This window comes from Trichechus manatus, unplaced genomic scaffold (assembly GCF_000243295.1).
Source record: "Trichechus manatus latirostris isolate Lorelei unplaced genomic scaffold, TriManLat1.0 scaffold00054, whole genome shotgun sequence".
NCBI lineage: Eukaryota > Metazoa > Chordata > Mammalia > Sirenia > Trichechidae > Trichechus > Trichechus manatus.
In genome coordinates this window covers 13189251-13210453 of record NW_004443990.1, presented here as the reverse complement: position 1 = coordinate 13210453, position 21203 = coordinate 13189251, and the positions used below count along the sequence as shown (strand labels likewise).

The 21203-nt window shown below is 37.8% G+C and overlaps 1 protein-coding gene across 3 annotated transcripts in view; it reads right to left on the bottom strand.

Moving 5' to 3' along the window:
- The window catches only part of SPOP (speckle type BTB/POZ protein), a 72573-nt gene that overhangs the window by 27152 nt on the left and 24218 nt on the right, over positions 1-21203 (bottom strand). The window contains exon 2 of one of the 3 annotated variants that reach the window (XM_023732778.1): positions 8137-8187. The exons of 1 other annotated variant lie outside the window; for it this stretch is intronic. The gene's annotated coding sequence lies outside the window, so the exon portion shown is untranslated. Of the gene's footprint in view, positions 1-1983; positions 4730-8136; positions 8188-21203 lie in introns of those variants that run through there. One more of the 3 variants, XM_023732779.1, reaches the window with a different exon arrangement.

The following is a 21203-nucleotide window of genomic DNA, read 5'->3' as shown; positions in this document are numbered from 1 at the left end:
AACAAATTGTGGTATATACATACAATGGAATACTATACATCTATAAAGAATAATGAGGAGTCTGTGAAACATAACATGGATGAACCTGGAGGACATTAAGCTGAGTGAAATAAGTCAATCACGAAAAGACAAATATTGCATGGTCGCACTTAAAAAGTCAAGAATAGGTATATACACAGAAAGCAATGTTCTTTGATGGTAACCAGGGATGGGAGGGGGAAACACTTTCTAGATAGTAGACACTTGTTATTTTTGGTGATGGGAGAGGCAATACTCAATATGGGTGAAGTACACACAACTCGTCCAAGATAAACAAAGACACTAAGAAAATGTCTCAATAGTTTAACCTGCAGTGTATGTAGAGCAAGGCTAGAGCATTCTCTGTAAAGTGTTACATAGACAGCTTATGTAGTCTTTTACCTTTCATTTATTCCCCATGAGCACTGCTCCATCTTCAATCCAATGCACTCATCAGAGGATTAAAAAAACAAAAACCAACAACTAACACAGATAGGCATATTCCATATATGATATCTATGAGTTAGCCTTATACTCATCAGTCTTAAAATCACAGGAGAAAGACTATGAAAATATTAGGTTGAACCATGAAATTGTTATTTTGTAGGTCAAAAATAGTCAATATCAGCAATTTCATATGGTTCAATGTAATACACAAACATACACAAGCTACACGCCTGGGAACACAGCTTCTTGCCAGAGAATGGTTAGGAACTTTTTCGAAAGCCTATCACTTTTTCTCTCCTTTTGGTTTAAAGCCTTGTACAGTTTCCAAGTAGGGAAAAATCTCAGTGTCATAACTATTTGAAACCTGAGAGACATTTGCGTTTTCCAAAGCAGAAGATGCCGAAAAAATAACAATTAAAAAAAAAAAAAAACCCTATGGAAACACTTGGGTACGCTCATTTTTGAGGAACTGATGTGACCTAAAAGGAGCTTTTTTGGTTCTTCTGTTACAGTGTACTCAATAATATACATCCCAGGAGGTAATAACTACTTTCTCATTACCCCAAGGACAAATTATTACAGGTCACACTGACTCCCTCTAATGCAAGGTTCGAATGATTTTTGAGTATTTGTTATGACTAAACTTTCTGCAGTTCAATCTAGTTGAACAAAATATTAAATGCACTTTTTTTTTAATCTTAAAGACACTTATTAAAATGAAACTAAGGGCAATCAAGAGATATCTCAATCGCAAAGGGAAGACAGAATGGAGGTTTTTTATGTCTTTTATCAGGTTTATGTTTCTAAAAATTTACTTTCAAAGTTAAAGGTAACTGCTTTTTTTTAAACTTCCTTAACACTGCACTTTTAATGGAGTTTGGCAATACTAAGTAAGCCTAGAGATCAAGAAGAAAAAAGTCAGCAGCCTAACAGAAAAATGGGCAAAAAACAATCAATGGTTTACAGGAATGGAAATACCAATGGTTCTTAAATATATGAAAAGATGCTCAACCCTCATTCACAATAAGATAAATAGAGATTACATCACACAGTGATTCACCCATTGAACTGGCAAGGATCAAAATGTATGATAACACTTGCCCAGTAAGAACATTTCTGGTTGGAAAACAAATAGTTACAATTTCTGTGAAGGACAATCTAGCAATATCTACCAAAAAAACAAATGCACACACCCTTAGATCTAGCAATTCCACTTCTAGAAATTCATACCTACTGATATATTTTAAATGACAAATATAAAAGGCTAGTCACTGTGGCACTATTTATAATCACAAAAGAATGAAAATAACCTAAAAGTTCATCAATAGAAGGTTGATTAAATAAATTATGATACAGATAGCTAATGTAATAATAAGCATCTGTTAAAAAAAATGAAGAAGCTCTTTCTATTAAAAAGGGCAAAAATATATATCTGTTTTAATATATATATAGAATATCTATGGGAAGCTACACAAGATTCTAGGACACTAGTTACTTCTAGGGATGGAAACTAGGTACCTGGGTAGGAAGGAGAATCCACTGTATCCCCTCTTACACTTTTAAAATTTTGAGCCATGTGATTACCTATTAAAACAAAATTTAAAAAATGCATTAGCAGCCTTTACAATTAATTTTTTCAAGAGATGGCTTATAAATCAGACCCATATGAGAGACAAGATGAGAATTCTTCAGTGGCTTCCAACTGCTATCCAAATGAAACCCACACTTATTATGACAGCCATGGTCTCTGCTTACCTCTGACTTCATCTAAAACCCTTCTGAATCACTACACTTTAGTCACTCAGGCCTTTAATTCTATTCCATGAACACATCAGGCTCTTTTTCTTAACCTGGAACGCTCTTGCTTTCTTCAGATCTTTTCATAGCTGGATAACAGCTATGAAATGTAACAGCTCACCCCTGGGTGGTGCAAACAGTTAATGTGCTCAGCTACTAACTGAAAGGTTGTAGGTTAAGGTTGGAGGTAACTTGGAAGAAAGGCCTGGCTACCTACTTCTGAAAAATCAGCCATTGAAAACCCTATGGAGCACAGTTCTACACTGACACACATGGGATCGAATCAGAAGTAATATCTTTAGAGAGATCTTCCCTGACCACCCATCTTAGGTAGCCCCCACTGCTAGCCTGTCCCTCTCATCATATTACCATATTTTCCTTTCTTTTTTATTGCCACTATGTAAAATAATCTTGTTTTGTTTTTTTACTTGTTTATTGTTTTTTCCAGAAGAAGTTAACCTCAATAAAAGAAGAGTGTCCTCCTGTGCCTGAAATGGTATTATAAGAGGTACTCAGTAAATAACCTGCTCAGTGAAACTAGTGTTGAATAACTACACTTTCTCTTCGGGGATCATGTTTTTCCTTAATGAAGTCTAATAAAGTGTGGTGGTTGCTGAGTGAATAATACTAAAGTAATCGAAACTTACTTTTAAAACAATTTTAAAAAGTAAAAAAGAAAACTATCAGTTCATTTCACTCCAATTTTGAAGAATTCATTTAGCTGTTGGGGACTCTAGAAGTCGAATTACTAGATCAAAGGGTATGTGCAGTTCTTATGTTTATTTACACCTTTTTCAATTAAAAAAAAAAGAAAGAAATCCAGGAGAACTTGGAAGAAAAGGGAAACCTGAAGGGATAATGGGGAAGTTTCTGAACCCACAAACCAAAACCACTGCCGTTGAGTCGATTCTGACTCAGAGACCCCACAGGGTTTGCAAGGCTGTAAATCTCTACAGAAGCCACCTGCCACATCTTTCTCCCATGGAGCCACTGGAGGTTTCGAACTGCTGACCTTTGTGTTAGCAGTCAAATGCTTTAACTACTGCACCAGCAGGGCTCCATTGAAGCCACAAGACAACGGTAATATAAGCATATTTCCCAGAAAAAGTATATGCCACCCCTGGTTATAGAAAGTACCGTTATAGCAGCTGTTAGGACTCAAAATGTCCAGCACTCTGGCTAGACCTCTAAGTTATTTCAAGTTAAATTCTACACAATAAAATTTCAATATACTGATGAAACTGAGGTAAAACCTTATCATTTACTTAGATTTGACTTATAATTTTCATATCTGACACTGGGTGTGATTCTCTTAAAATTGACGTGGAGAAAAGATAATTAACATTAAATACATACATCTGTAAATGTCTGTATATGCAGACACATCTTATAAACCTGTCTAGACACATAACTAAGTTTTTTCTGTACCAAGCTAAGATGCAGCTTGAAGTAGACCTTAGTTCTAACATAGCCACATATGTATCTAATTAAGAGTTGAACTGCTCTTGTATATAAGGAAAATTCAGAAACACGTATAGCATTACGTGTGACATGTCAGTACCTTTATAATTTTTCCAGTTTATAGATATCTCTTAGGCAGGCACAGAATCTGAAAAGATTGTGAGGATTAGATATGCTTTTGAATATTTCTCCTCATTCTAAGCGTTATAAGATAGAGGTTTATAGAAATAGCCTGGCTAATTAAGGTTCATCCAGACAAAGTCAAGCTGAAGATGAACAAGAAGGTACATAAAAGAACCTCAAGCCGCTGAAAGCAGTGGGATAACGAACAGAAGGCGCCCACTGACTCCCAAGCTTCGGTGTGTGTTGGCTGTTTACAGCCTAACTTACTGTCCCTCTTTACAGGTTATAAATAACTGCGAAGTGTCCTTGTCCCCAGGGAGACCTGAACAGCCAGCTCAAAGGTTAAAATATGGAAAAATTCTCACACTATATGCAACTTTTCCAGTAACAAAAACAATCAAAGAGAAAAATCTATTGCCAGTTTAAGTTAAGGGCTGGGGAATCATTCCTTCTTTCTAAAAATTATCATTATGTAAACATTATTGATACAGCTATATTAGCACAGTCCCCTATCCCAAAAATACGCCCAAGGATAATGCAACGCATGCTCTGCTCCAAACACAGAGGTCTGTCCTGGAAAGAAGCAGATGCCACTTAACTGCCTTGTAGGATTGCAACTCCTTAGACCTTAAAAGATTTCTTGAATTTTTGTTTTGCTTTTTAATTTAGTCACAAATCACTACTGAGCTAAACATATCTATGTAACAGCATTGGAAGAAAAAATTCCTGTCTTCACTTGAATGAAGGATCTAGCAGAATAACTACGGCTGCAACAAGCACAGGTTTCACAAGGGCTTGGTTAATACCTGTCAGGTGACTTGTCACTGTTGTTCACGACAGAGCCCCTGCTAGGAAGAAAAGCTCCTCCAGCTGTTTAAAAAAAAAAAAAAAAAAAAAAAGGCAGACAAGGTTCATCAGATTAAGCTTGCCCACACATCACTTTCAAAATCCATCACTTGGGAGATATCTGAAATGCAACAAATGCATCCAAATCAGGAAACAAACCTGATTTTAAACAGGTTGTTTCAACTCAAAGTGGGTTTCAGTTCCAAAGGAAAACACCTTCAGAAACGAAGTTAGAAAGGCAATATCAAACAATCAGCAACTTCTCCATTCCCACAAATTATAATAATGTGCTGATTCCGCTGAATGGGTTGGGCAAAAATCTCTAGGACCACAAACAACAAACTTGGAAAGAATGAAGATTTTTAAACATGTCTCACATGTTACCAAAGATTTCTCCTCTGGGTTGAGAAAATTGACTTACTCTAAAACAAGAGCTGAACCAACTGGATGGCAACTAACGACAACAACTACAAAAATAAGAGCTGGAAAAGAATCAAAAAAAAAAAAAAAAGAAGATGAAAGAAAAGAAAAAAGAGGAGGCGGGGAAAATTCCTTTTGGTTACGAATAAGATTCTTGTGGGGGACATCTACATAAACTGGCACAACATAGTCCATAAAGACAAAGCTCTGCATCCTACTTTGGTGAGTAGCTTCAGTGGTCTTAAAAGCTTGTGAGCAACCATCTAAGATACAACTATTGGTCTCTTCCCATCTGGAGCAAAGGAGCGTGAAGAAAACCAAATATTCAAGGCAGCAATTAGTCCAAAATACTAATGGACCACATGAACCACAGGCTACACAACCCTGAGACCAGAAGAACTAGATGGTGCCTACTACCATTACCACTCTGACTGGGATCACAACGGAGAGTCCCAGACAGAGTGGGAGAAAAATTATACAACAAAAAAGACCAGACTTAATGGTTTGACAGAGACTGGAAGAACCCCTAAGACTACGGCCCTAAGACATCCTTCTGAACTGGAACTGAAACCACTCCCGGAGACCACCTTTCAGCTAAACCACAGAGGCCCATAAAATAAACAATAACACCAAGAGGAATGTACTCCTTAGAACAATCAATTATATGAGATCAAAAGGGCAACATCTGCTCAAAAGCAAAGATAAGAAGGCAGGAAGGGGTAGAAAATCAGGACGAAAGGAAACAAGGAACCCAGGGCGGAAATGGGGAAGGTGCTGACACAGTGTGGGGAATGAAACCAGTGTCATGAAACACTTCATGTATAAACTATTGAATTTGCTCTGTAAACTTTCATCTAATGCACAATAAAATTTAAAAAAAAAAAAAAGAAGAAGAAAGAAAGGGGGAAAAATGTAGAATAGAACTTCAAATTCTCAAAGAATCCAGACTTACTGAAACCACTGAGACTCTCAGGAGAAATTCCTGAGACTATTGCCCTGAGATACTCTTTAAACCCTGAACTGAAACTATCCGCCGAAGTCACCTTTTAACTAAAGACCAGGTTAGCGCAAATATAAAGAATGCCACCCTTGAGTACTGCACTCTTTAAAAAAGTTATCTATATGAGACAACAGTTACTTTAAAACATAGAAGAGAAGGTTAGGGGGCAGTAAAACTAAGTTAATGGGAATGGAACAACTAGAATGGAAATGAGAATACTGATACAATGTGAAGAATGTAACCAATGTCACTAAAAATTACCTGTAGATGGGTAAATTTCACAGTAACCACAAAGAAAGTTAACATATTCTTAAAAATAAAGAGGAAAAACATAAAGTCTCAGTAAAAACAAAACCTACAAAAAAATTATGTGTAGAAATTGTTGAATGGGAACCTGTTATGCTGTGTATACTTTCACCAAAAATACAATAAAATATTAATACACACACAAAGAATAAGATTCTATTTATTATATATTTCTATTCCCAAAGGTGTTTTGAGATTTGAGAGGTTATGGTCTTTCACCTTCTTCCCTCAATACAACTATGAAGAACCTCAGAAAATCCAACTAGCAAACAAGAGGAAAGGCTTGGCCCGAACACCATTTAAGCATGTCCAATCTACAAGGAATTCAAAAACAGAAGAGTCATTTCAATGAAACAAGTAAGCAGAGGTTACATAACCCTAGAGGGTCCTCTGGCCTTTAAAAGAAGCCAAAGTTAACACACAGTTCTCTTTGGCTGTCTATACTTTGGTCAAACCGTTTAAAACTATTTCTTGCTAACATGATTTGGTGATGGAAAGGGCCAAAGGAATTCATTTCAAAGGAGAATGTCTGAATTAGTTTTAGGGTATACAGTTTGGAATAAATTCATTAATTTATAAGCTGAAAAAGCATACTGGCTCCAGAGGATTCAGTATACTACAAAGGCAACCAATTATGCTCAGCATTAACTACTAATATCTAGCAGTACAGATTCAGTATTCCCTGGAGAGATTTTCCTTTCTGAGAGACACCTCCTTCCAAATATGAAAGAGAGATCCAGGTACATGTATGCTTTTAATCTTCTTCTTTAACTGTGGTCTTAACTGAAGAAACTTGACTACATGCATGGACTCACACTCCTTACCTAGAAACCATCTGCTGAAAATAAATTCTCTCTTCTTCTGAAGTTACTTTAAAAAGCCAATTTCTACATTAAGACTGTAACTAAACTAAATGGAACAAAGGACAGGCAGGAAGTTCTTAGTTTTAAGTGTTCATTCCAAAATTCATGACGCAAGAAAAAGTAAAACCACACAGGCAGACACAACAGGGGAAAGTTAGACAGAATGTCTGTCTTAACTGAATTTCCTGGCTTCTGATGATTTGTGTTAGAATTTAAAAGATTCTAACATGCCAGCCAGAATGGCTGACAGATTTTTTTTTTAAGTTACCCATAGAGAGATGAGCTCTAAGGTACATACACTAAGGCAACTGGCTCAGAATCAAACTTCTTTTATACAGTAAAACCAAGCCCATGAATTGCTTTAAGGCATCTCCATTTATAAACTGTTATTACAATTTCCCTTAAGATCTTTTCTAGGGAGAAAAACAGTCTTATTCTAAGGTTTTCATATGTATTACCAACCGTTGATTAAAAATTTAAATCCAAACATCTTTTCGCCTCTACATCATTAGTGTAAAGCCTTATCCTATATACAGCAGTCACCAGAGAAGATCTGAATAGAAACTGCAGTTTACTCAAGGAAAGAATATTTGGAGTAAAACTTCTTTTGAAGCCACTTACGAAAAATGTTTTCCTTAACACTGTTTGTAAGGCTTATTATTAAAAAAATAAAATCTCACACTTACTTATACAACTTCAACTTTGCATACCATTTGCACTGAAATGAAATATGTAGTAGACTGCACTTAGATGTGCATTTTTTAAAGTCATAGTAAATACTTCAATGCATTTCATTCTGTTTTTCTCCCTCAATCCCTTAAACTATGTTTAAAATAAAACTTTGTAAACACTCACCAAGTTAAGTCAGTAGGAAGACTCTAATTTGTCTTGTCTAACAGGAAATCTCTGTTGGAAATAGAGATGATGAATCAGACTTAACTAAATTCTGAATCTCATACAAGTCTTTACTTACTTGGGCTTTTCTTAAAAGGGAAACTCACAAACACGGGCAATACATTTGCAAAGCAATGACTAGTGAAAAGGATTCACTAGTCAAAATTACCGTTCTTATATCTCATCACTAGCTCCGACTGCTCTATTTTATTCCTCTCTCAAGAAGATTATACTTAGAAATGAAAGTCAGGCAGATCCAAGATAGTTCCTCTAACAAACTAGCCTGTATGAGTGCAGCAAAAATGAAATACGTGACTTGGCCCATGTCAGTATTTACAAGAGGGGGGTGATCACTTTTGTCAGCTACCTCACAGAATGTTGAATTTCTATGAATTTACCTTCATGTAAAATACTCTTTTTAATAAAGTGCTCTGTCGGTAAATCACACCAAAGCAAGACACAGCTAAACAAAGCCACGTATCCTATAATTTTAATAAATAACTGCCACCACTAAGGTTTTTGGTTTTGTCACTAAAGACTGGATTAATTCTGATTATACAAGGCAGAGAGGTTCCTGTTGAAAACTGATGAGATATCTTGCCTAAGCAACATAACTACTCTAATAATCTATCACTTCCTGTAAAGTGACTCAAAACACAAACAGGGATAAGAGGGATGGGTGCAAGCCTTCTAGGAGTCTAATCTGGCAGAAAATTCTGGCGTTATCTTCTCTTTTATGGGGAAATGAAGTGCTGCATAAATCATGGGCAATCGATTCTTTAAAATAGAAGAAGTTTTTCCTGAAAATGTGGATACTAACTTTAACTGGTACACTGGCAAAAATAAGCTTTGCTTATGCTATAATAGATTTTGGTAAGCCAAGTCTGGTTAGTATCAGCTATAGGGTGTGCCCTCACCAAAAAGTGTGCAAAATTATTAAGGCTAAAACAGGACAGTCTTGATCAGCTACCGTAAAATAAAGCCTACAAAAATCCCACGTAGTTCAGTTAAGAATAGCAGGAGTCAGGCTGAACTCATTCAACACATACATACTGAGCATCAACTGTGCAAGCATTCTTTGAGCCGCAGTGGTGAAAAGACAAAGTTCTTGACCCTCTAAGGTTAGAGAGATAAATGCCTTTAAGACTTTATAAGTAACTACTCCTAGGCAGAAGACATCAACCAACTCTAACAAATGAAAATGCTCTGAGTATCTATGATTCTTAAAGTAGTAACCATAAGAAACCAGTTAACTTTTATCCTTTGCTCTTTTTTTTTTTTAAGGGTTAAGATTTTGGTTTCTCAGTTAATTTGCTGGAACTAACATTTTTAGGCCCAATGAATTTGGCCTAAATTTAAAGAGTCTGACGATACTGGTAAGGATACTCTCACACTGCTAGTAGGAGGATAAATTGGTACAACCGCTTTATTATCTAATAAAACTGAGGATGAGTGTGTGTCTGTATACATATATATATCAATTCCACTTGCAAATATATGGACTCAAGAAATTCTTCATATATGCATTAGCACACATAAACAATAATGTTCAAAGCAGCATTGTTCATAATAATCAAAAATGAGAAATAATCCAAGTGTCCATCAATGTAAAATGGATATGTAAATTGTGGTATATTAATATAATAGAAAACTCACTGCCATCGAGTCAATTCCGACACATAACAACCCCACAGGACAGGGCAGAACTCCCCAATAGGGTTTACAAGGCTATACTCTTTATGGAAGCCGACTGCCACATCTTTCTCCCGTGGAACAGCTGGTGAGTTCAAACCAAGGACCTTTCAGTTAGCAACCAAGCACTTAACCACTGCACCACCAGGGCTCCTTATATAATAAAAAGCTATATGGAAATGAAACTGAACTACAGTTCTACATAACACTGATGACAGTTACAAACATATTGTTTGGTTCAGAAAGAAGACACCAAAGAACACATAGTATCATTCCATTTATATAAAGTTCAAAAACAAAACTAAACTATATTGGTTTGGAATGAATCCATAGGTAGTAAAATGATAAAGAAAAGGAAATTCATCATCACAAATGTCAGAACAGTGGTTATTTCTGAGCAACAGTATGGGTTATAATCTAGAAGGGACACATAGCAGGCTTCTTCTGAGTGCTGAGAATGACATACTTCTAGGTCTAATTGGTGGTTACAAAGGTATTTGCTTTTTATAATTATTCATTAAACTAAATGTTTACGTTTTGTGTACTTTTCTATGTGTTATATTTCACAATAAACATATTTAACAGCCCCTCCACCACGTGTGTGTCAGTTTGTCATACTGTAGTAGCTTGCATGTTGCTATGACTCTGGAGGCCATGCCACTGGTACTTTAAATACCAGCAGGGTTACCCATGGTGGACAGGTTTCAGTGGGGATTCCAAACTAGGACACTAAGGAAGAAAGGCCTAGTAACCTACTTCTGAAATTAGCCAATGAAACCCTATGGATCACAACAGAATATTGTCTGATAAAGTGCTGGAAGATGAGCCCCCTAGGTTGGAAGGCACTCTACACAGTGGCTGCAACAATGGACTCAAGCATACCAATGATAGTGACAATGGCACAGGACTGGACAGTGTTTCGTTCTGTTGTACATAGGGTCACCATGAGTTGGAACCAACTCAACAGCAACTAACAACAATAGCCCCTAGAGTAGCTTTATTTATTTCATTGCCATCGAGTCAATTTCGACTCCTAGCAACTGTACAGGGGAGAACGAAACTGTCCCGTAGGGTTTCCAACGCTATAATCTTTATGCAGACTGCCACTTCTTTCTCCAGCTTTATATATATACCTTAGCCTCCACTAAGGATGAATACAGTGTCTTGCACAGAATATCACCCTTGATTTTTTTTAAAGGACAATTCAGGATGAGAATTTAGTAATGATTACCAATGGACAGATGTCCTATTACACACACTTCTTTTCTTTGACTTTAAATACAGCACCAAGATCTGTATTTCAGGGAAATTTTCAGTACTGACACAAATGTTTAAATCTATGTATGACTACTCAATCAGGAGCATTAGTTAATACCCTGATTGTTTTAAGAAACAAAAGCTTTTGAAAGCTTTTGCCCTTTTAGTTTAATCAAGGCCTCTGATTGAACCTTCAATGACTTCCCATCTCACTCATAGCAAAAAACAAAATCCCTGCTGTGGTCGAAATGGCCCTGACAATCTGGACCCCCATTACCTCTCTGAACTCATCTCTACGTTTTCCCGCATTTGCTACGTTCAGCCACACTGCCCTTCTTTGCTGTTGTTCCTCAGACAGAATGGCTCATTCCTATCTTGGGGCCTTGTACATGTTATTTCCTCTGCCTGGATAACTCTTCCCCTAGATACTCTTGTCGCCATTGCTGGATCTTTCCATATCTGTCGCCATTTCTGGGAGGCCTTCCTTGACCACCTCTCCTATTCCTCCTCCCTTACTTTATTTTTCTCTATAGCAATATAAGGTCATCTATCCTACTAAATCTTTTTTTATTGTTGTGCTTTAAGTGAAAGTTTACAATTCGAGTTAGTCTCTTACATAAAAATTTATACATACGTTGTTTTGTGACCTTGTTGCTCTCCCTATACTGTGACAGCACACTCCTCCTTTCCACTCTGGACTTTCCGTGTCCATTCAACCAGCTCCTGACCCTCTCTGCCTTCATATCTTGCCTCTGGACAGGAGCTGCCCATTTAGTCTCATGCATCTGCTTGAGCTAAGAAGTACACTCTTCATGAGTATCATTTTATGTCCCATAGTCCAGTCTAATCTTTGTCTGAAGAGTAGGCCTTGGGAATGGTTTTAGTTTTGGGCTAACAGAGAGTCTGGTGGCCATGTCTTCCAGGGTCCCTCCAGTCTCAATTAAACCATTAAGTCTGGTCTTTTTACTAAAATTTGAGTTCTGCACCACACTTTTCTCCTGCTCCAACAGGGACTCTCTGCTGTGTTCCCTGTCAGGGCGGTCTTTGGTGGTAGCTGGGCACCATCTAGTTCTTCTGGTCTCAGGCTGATGAAGTCTCTGGTTTATGTGGCCCTTTCTGTCTCTTGGGCTAATACTTGCCTTGTGTCTATGGTGTTCTTCATTCCCCTTTACTCCAGGTGGGTGGGACCAACTGATGAATCTCAGATGGCCGCTTCCTAGCTTTGAAGGCTCCAGACGCCACTCATCAAAGCGGGATGCAGAACATTTTCTTAATAAACTTTGTTATGCCAATTGACCTAGATGTCCCCTGAAACCATGGTCCCCAGACCCCTGCCCCTGCTATTCTGTCCCTCGAAGTGTTTGGCTGTATTCAGGAAACTTCTTAGCTTTGGTTTAGTCCAGTTGTGCTGACTTCTCCTGTAGTGTGTGCTGTCCTTCCCTTCACTTGTCTACTATCTAGTTGGTGAATATTCCTCTCCCTCCCTACCCTCATAACAATCAAAGAATGTTTTCTTCTGTGTTTAAACATTTTCTTGAGTTCTTATAATTATCCTACTAAATCTTTTAACTGGAATAAAAATAAGTTCTATGGAGACAGAGATTTGTGACTGTTCTGTTGCTGTATCCAGACAATGTCTGGCACACAGTAGGCCAGAAATAAACACTTAATGAATGACTGAATCGGTCTCCTTTTCTTTTGGATTTCCATCCTTGAAAATTAGACACTAACTCCATAAATTAAAAAAACACAATGTTTTCCCTCTCTGTGTCAAACTAATTACCAAAGTTTATTTTACTAACAAGTTTCAGGTTTATGCTCTTCTCAATATTGCTGAGCCATAGTTAAGGCTTTTAAACAGCTGACACAAACGTAAACATCCCTCGCAAATGTGCAATGCCTGTTTTTAATAACAATGCTGTTGAGGGCACAATAAGGCAAGAACGCTCACGTATTATGAAAAGCGGTATAACCATTATGGAAACTACTTGCCAATACGTAGTATTAAGATTGACTGATTTATATTTTTCTGTTATTTTAAAGTTTTTTTTTTAATGAGTATGTTTTTCTTTTGTACTCAAAAAGTTTAAAGAATTATGCAAAGAAAATATATGTAAAAAAGAAAGTTCTTTATATTTTGACTCCTGCAAAAACAATAAAGGCTTCTGTTATGTGTCCAGATGAAATATCCCAAGAGGGCGACTACAGTTAGAAAAAATTTTTATTTTTGTCTTACGAACTATACAAAAGTTTCACAGCAGATTTTCCAGAGGGAGAGGGAAAACAGAACTCTGTGGGATCAGTGTTCCATATAAGAACATAACCTTCTTGTAAAGAAACATTTAAACAGGAACATTTCTCTTCAGCATAAATGTGGGGCTGATACGATAAGGAGCAGGAAATCAAGTCCATTCAAACTTAGTGATTAAGATAGCATAAGGAAGATAATTCACTAAATATGCCCACTGGGTGACGTGACAGATACTTCTCAGCATACAGACAGAGCTATATGATTTTGATGGAATTTTTCACCCAAGTTAAAGCAAGAGTAAGCTAGATCCAAAGGGTACTGTCCAACCACAATACCTGTGATCTGAACCATATCCTAAGATGTGAACAGATCTGAGAGAAAACACACGGACATCTGCTATTCTATAGTTATATTTATTATTCTGATTTCCATTTTAAGGTCTTATCTGGTGTTTAAAAAAAGAATACTAAGCACATAACCAAAACCCAAGCCCACTGCCGTCAAGTCGATTCGGAGTCATAGTGATCCTACAGGACAGAGTAGAATTGCCCCATAGGGATTCCAAGCAGCGGCTGGTGGATTTGAACTGTCGACCTTTTTGGTTAGCAGCTGAGGTCTTAACCACTTCACCATCAGGGCTTCAAGCACATAAACTCTTCCCAGTTTCTTAAAGATAGCTGATACAGTCATGAGACAAGTGGCCGCCCAAGTAAGTTGTTCAGAAAGGAGGTCCTACTCAAACACTTACAGAACTCAGAGTGTGTTTAATTAGAGAAGAGTAACAGTTTTCATCTGTCATACTTTGGGATTCCAAGTGCTCAAAGATCTGAGTAGGATCCAGGTTTAAAGGAGAAAAAATATGGAGCATAAAAATTAAAAATATATTCAGCAATGGGTAAAACACAATGAACTAAAGACTCCAGAAAAAAAAAGTTAGAAATGAAAACCAATAGACATTGAAAAAAATTTATCTGTAAGAATTCCAATCTAATGTCAGGATGAAGGCAAATTTTCAAAATGCTTAATTTGGCCAAGAATGATGCAAGAAACTCTTTCATAAATATAGTTGGATCATACTGAACTTAAATGGTAACATAAGAACTGCATGAACTGGACTGGAGATCACTGAACAGTCCTACACTTAGTGGGTGAGAACTATTCTAGGAATTAAAAAGCAGCAAAAGAAAACTCAGATGGAAGGGAGAAAGGGAAAAGGTACTTACTTATTGAAATTTATTAAAAAACAGCTATTGGATATGAGACAATAAAAATGCAAAATATTAAAATGCAATGGTTGCCAAATTTATCAAATTCCAAAAAGAGTCCATAGGGAAAGAAAATTTCAGAGCCTCTGACCCTAGTAAAAGAGGACTATTTTCCAAACTATGAAAGGTTTTCCTCATCCCTTCCTCCCTCAAATAATGACTGAATACAGAACTTGGTGGAGTAAGTGGGAGAATTCAGATAATGAGACATTTAGGACAAAATCAAACCACGGAAGCCAAAACAAACAAAAAACCCCACAAAAACACAGAAGGTATATGTACAAAGTTGTTTACTGGAGATTTATCTGTAATGGCGAAAAAATAGAAACAATTTAAATGTCCATTAAGGACATTGTGAAAAAATTAAATTGTGAAATAAAAATGAAAAAAGCTAAAATGGGGGACCTAGGTCTACATGTATCAACATGGATAAATCTTGAAAAACAAGAATGAATGAAAAAAAATGACTGCTGTAGAGTTTATATATATACAAACATACATATAAAACCAGTTGTTGTTGAGTCCATTCCAACTCACGGAGACCCCCTGTGTTTCAGATTAGAACTGTGATCCACAGGGTTTTCATGGCTATGACCTTTCAGATCACCAGGCCTTTCTGAGAAGCCTCTGGGTATGGTTTCTAACCACCAACCTTTTGGTTAGTACCCAGTGACTGTGCCACCCAGAGACTCTTAATATATACATATACACACACATATATATATATGTGTATATATATACACCTGTATATACACACACATCCATATATATTGTGTAAAAATTAAACACAAATCAATACTACATATTTTCATGGATACATATCTATATCTACATTGCACTGGAAGGATACACACACTAAATTCATGCTCTCTGGGGATAGAAGTTGAGAAATAGAACTGAAAAAGTAAATAAAGAGCACTTCAGCTGAAGGAGTTTGTCACAATCTCTCCTTTTGTTTGGCACTTTTTTTTTTTATCACTTTTCAAAAACAATGAATTCAGGGGGAAAAAGTAAATTAGAAAAGCTAAAAAACAACAATCCATCCAACATCAGCAATATTTTAAAATATACAATAATGTAGTCTGAATCAAACAAAAATGTCAACAAATTCAGTCCAGATCCTCTCACTAACGAAAATCCTAGCTCTTGTTGGTAAAATAAATCTTTTTCCCAGTTAATGGGTGCCCTGGTAGTGCAGTGGTTAAAGTGCTCAGCTGCCAACCAAAAGATTAACAATTCAAACCCACGAGCCACCCAGAGGGAAAAAGATGTGGCAGTCTGCTTCCATAAGAATTACAGCCTAGGAAACCCTATAGGGCAGTTCTACTCTGTTCTGTAGGGTCACTATGAACCGGAATCGACTTGATGGCAGTGGGTTTGGGTTGAGGTTATTTAAGCAGAGGCAGTAAAGAGACTGACTTCATGTACTTCATTAAGAAAGCACATCTTAAATAAAAATAATGCTCATAGTAAACCGGCATATCTTCTCAAATTGTAAATCCTTTTAGGAAATCATGTTTCTACAGGGCACTTTCTCTTCTCTCTCCATCGAACTCTACCTTCTTTCTTTAGATACTTGTCCTCCCTCCTCCCCTCTAATTTTACTCATTCTCCTATAAGGGACTAATATCTCCTTTGATCACCTCCAATTTTAGTACCTGAACTCAAAGACAGATTTTTAAAAGAAAACATTAGACTTTTAAAAATGTAACTTTAAAAAAAAATTTTTTTTATTGTACTTTAGATGAAGGTTTACAGAACAAATAGCTTCTCATTAAACAGTCAGTGCACATACTGTTTCATGACATTGGTTAACAACCCCACGACATGTCAACACTCTCCCTTCTCGACCCTGAGGACCCTTTTTTTTTGGTGAAAATATACATAGCCAAATTCTGAAAGTTTTGAAACATGTACATGTTTCTACATGTACAATGCAGTGACATTGATTACATTCTTCCAGTTGTGCTGCTATTCTCACTATCCTTTTCCAAATTATTCCATAACCATTATCTTCAACTCACTGTCCCCTAGGCTTCCCCCCAAACCTTTTGAGTTGCTGTTGTCAATGTGATCTCACATAGATAACTCTTTTTTTTTTTGTACCTTAGATGAGGGTTTGCAGAACAAACAGTTTCTCATTAAACAGTTAGTACACATATTGCCCTATGACAATGGTTAACAACCCCGTAACATGTCAACACTGTCCCTTCTCAACCTTGGGTTCCCTATCACCAGCTTTCCTGTTCCCTCCTGCGTTCTAGTCCTTGTCCCTGGACTGCCGTGCCTTATTAGTCCTGTTTTGTTTTATGAGGCTGTCCAACCCCCGGCTGAACGGTGAACTTCGGGAGGAGCTTCACCACTGAGCTAAAAGGGTGTCCGGGGGTCATACTTTCAGGGTTTCTCCTAAAAATATAACTTTTCGATGGTGTCTGGCTACCACTACCGACTGGATCACAACAGAGGGTCCCAGACAGAGCTGGAGAAAAATGCAGAACAAAATTCTAACTCATAAAAAAAGACCAGACTTACTGGTCTGACAGTGACTGGAGAAACCCTGAGAGTAATGCCCCCGGATACCCTTTTAACTCAGTACTGAAGTCACTCCAGAGGGCTACCCTTCAGCCAAAGATTAGACAGGCTCATAAAACAAAACAAGACCAAATGGGCACACCAACCCAGGGGCAAGGATGAGAAGGCAAGAGGGGACAGGAAAGCTGATAATGAGGAACCCAAGGTCCAGAAGGAGAGAGTGCCGACACACTGTGGCAACCAATGTCACAAAACAGTATGTGTATTATTTAATGAGAAACTAATCTGCTCTGTAAACCTTCCTCTGAAGTACAATAAAAAAGAAAATTCTGTAAATTAAAACAAAAAATTACCTTTTTAATGTGTTCTAACTTTTTATCCGCTTTAAAAATGTTTTTCCTCCAGGGCTTGGAAACAAGTTCCCAGGAAGTTATACATAAGAATCACCTGGGAATCTTGTTAAAATGTAGATTTTGATTCAGTATATCTGGGGTGCAAATGCAAATTCTCAGCAGGGAACTTGTTAGAAATGCAAATTATCAGCAGGGGTTGAAACCAGAGGGAACTGGGTTCGAAGTCCTATTTTCTCTCTCTTTACTTTTTCCGTCCCCAACCTGTTTTTTCCTTCCATTCTCTCACTGGCCAATAATTGCTTTCAACTGCTGGCAAGTCTCTGGCATGTTTATACTTTTTGCTTCTTAAAGGAAAAGATACTACCAAATGAAAAAAATCCCAAGCCACAGCCCAAAGGTCAAATAAAGGGAAAAAGACTTGATGTAAAAAATGTTGTTAGCTGCCGTCCAGCTGCACACACACACAGACACACTCACTCACACACACACACACAGTGACTCCCATGCACAACAGAAGGAAATGCTGCCGGGTCCTGCACTATCTCCACGATCGTCTCAGATCAGACTGTTGTGATCCGTAGGGTTTCACAAGGCCTGTTTTCCCAGTCTGTCTTAGTCTGGAAGCTCCACTGAAACCTGTTCAGCATCAGCGGAACATGCAAGCCTCCACTGATGGACGGGTGGTAGCTGTGCATGAGGTACACTGTCTGAGAATCAAACCTGGGTCTCCTGAATGGAAGTTGAGAATTCTACCACTGAACCACCAACGTCTCATTGAAGTAAAAAATACTAACCGTATTTTGCTGCCTTTCATTTTGGCAACATGGCTAGGAACAAAGTTTTAATTACCAAATAAGAGAGCAAAGCCAAACTTATTCTACCACTTCTACATTATATCATCTTCATAGCATTTAAATTTATCAGGGGTCCTCGGTTTCACAAGTCGCTTTGGAAAAAATCCTAAGGCCACTTAGAATAGGTCTGTATAGTTGAGTACTACAATCTCCTGGGAACCATCAAGATTACCAGTATAAATACAACCATGCACTCCCACCCCATCCTCCTGGTCTCCTCCTTTAAAAAGACTTTCAAAGTTCTTTTGTAAGTACTTTAGGCTATAAAATTGTCGGTGTTTACACAATCAGTATTACAATGCTTCGGAGTTCTCAGAGTACTTTGACATCCATGATCTTTTTTGGAATTTCTTAACAGTTCTGTGAGGCATGCAGGGCAAGTATTTTACAAATAAGGCAACTGAAGCTCAGAGCTTATGATTTGTCATGGTCACATGGCTATTAAGTGGCTTGGGTTCAGAATGCAAGTCTTATAGCTCCTAATCAACACTTTATAACTCCTGTAGCTAGGTGATTCTTGGAGCCCTGGTGGCCCAGTGGTTAGGTGGTTAAGGTTGGTGGTTTGAACACACCAGTCATGGGGGAGACTCCATGTGGCAGTTTGCTTCTGTAAAGATTTACAGCCTTGGAAACCCTATGGGGCAGTTCTGCTCTGTCCTATAGGGTCGCTATGAGTTGGAATCGACTGGATGGCAATGGGTTTGGTCTGCTTGTTTTTTTAAGGTGATTCTTAGATCAGATACGGCCTTTTACTCAATATGTAGGAATTAGAAAAATACAGAGATACATTTAGATACTTTAGCTTTTATTTCAAATTTCATTTTCAGGTGGCAACTCTTGAAAAGAAGGCACTTTTGTTCTAATGATTTCTGAGCACCATTATTAATGGAGACCTTGGCAAATCATTGATGGACTCATGCCCACTTCCAAGACTGGACCCTGGGAACAAATTCTATGTCCTGATTCTTTTAGAATTACTTCCCATGGTTTAGCACCTAGTCATCATCACATAATTTTTTAAAAATAAAATGTCTACTGTTCTAACATACCAGAATAGTTTTCTAGTCCGGGTTTCCAAGAAAACAGTGTCTTTCCACCAGAGATCACTCTCTCTCCTCTGCCACAAGCTTACAGAATTAAAAGGCACATATTCCACTATTCCTTAATTATACTCATTTGAGGTGTCTAACATGACAAAAACATGTAAAACCTGTCAGCTGTCCTGCTTCCCAACATATTCCACATTTATTCACTTCTGCTCAAGCCACCATCTTCTCTCACCTCGGCAGTGGTTCCTAATTGATCTCCCAGCTTCCTCTGTAGCCTTACCTATTCTCCACACAGCAGCCACAATGAGATCCACAGTCAGATCGTGGATCGTGTCACTCCAGTTAAACCATGCTTAGAATAAAATTCAGTTTCTTTACCTGACCCTACAGGCTTCTAGAAGAGTCAGCTTCTCACACCAAATTCATCTCTTACCTTTTTCCCACATCATTAACTTCACTCCAAGTGTGGTGGCCTTCTTTCTATGAACAAGCCAAGCTTGTTTCCACGTCAGCGCCTTTGCACTCTCTTCCCTCAGCCTGGAAGACCCTTCTCTTAGATCCTCACATTGCTGGCTTCTTGTTATTTGGGTCTTAGCTCAAAAGTCACCTCTTTAAAAAAAGGCTTCTCTGACCACAGTGAAAAGCAGCAGCCATAATCACACCCTATATCCCTTCTATAAATTTCATACGAATCAATCCTGTACACTGTCTACAGTTTACACCCTAATCATTTTCCAGGTGCATTTATAATAGTGACACTCTGGTCCTGCAAAGCTAAGAACCAGAACCTTAACAGTGGGAACTCTACTGAGATAATGCCCATTTCAAAGTCACAAGCAGCCACCTGGTTTCTTCTTTTTAAAGTCCAACAGAATCTTACATTTTTTCCTTTGGATGTAAACTTTAAAAACAAAACCATCCTTAATCTTAGAAAATTTTCCTATTATGCTATTTAGGCCTCTCCCTTTTAAAATTATAATATCAAACCTCTACAGTCTGTCTTTATATTTTATTTGCCTTAAAGAAATCGTCAAGGCATTGGTGGTTCAGTGGTAGAATTTTTGTTTTCCATGCTGGAAATCCCAGTTGGATTCCAGCCACAGTACCTTACGTGCAACTACACCCATCTGTCAGTCACCCATCTGTCAGACACCCGTCTATCAGTCACTGTCAGTGAAGCTTGCATATGTTGCTATGATGCTGAAAAGGTTTCAGTAGGGCTGATGGACAAGGAAGAAAGCCCTGACAATCTACTTCTAAAAATCAAAACACTATGGGTCACAACGGTCTGATCCCCAACTGATCATGGGGATGGCACTGAACCAGGCAGTGTTTCATTCCATTGGCATGGGGTCCCCATGAGTCGGGGCCGACTGGATGGCAGCTAACAACAAAAAAAGAAACCACCAGTTTTTCTGACTCAGCATAGTTTATTTTCTATCAATTAAAAAAAAAAAAAACTGATCATAATGGGACTGGGGAGCTGAGATCGTCTTCTGGGAAGGAAATGGGTTTAAAAGAAAAATAAAAGGAGAAAATAAGAGTACTTTGGGGGGTAAAGATGTAAACACCGACAATTTTAAGAGTGTTAGTGATTAGCTAGTGATTAGTGTTAGCGATAGTGAAAATCAAGAAAACTTGCTAAAAGGGAGAATGAAGAGAACAGGATACAACGAAAAGATTAGTCCAAAGGACTAACTGTCCACAGCTACCAAGACCTTCACCGGACTGAGTCCAGTACAGCTAGATGGTGCCCGGCTACCACCGCTGACTGC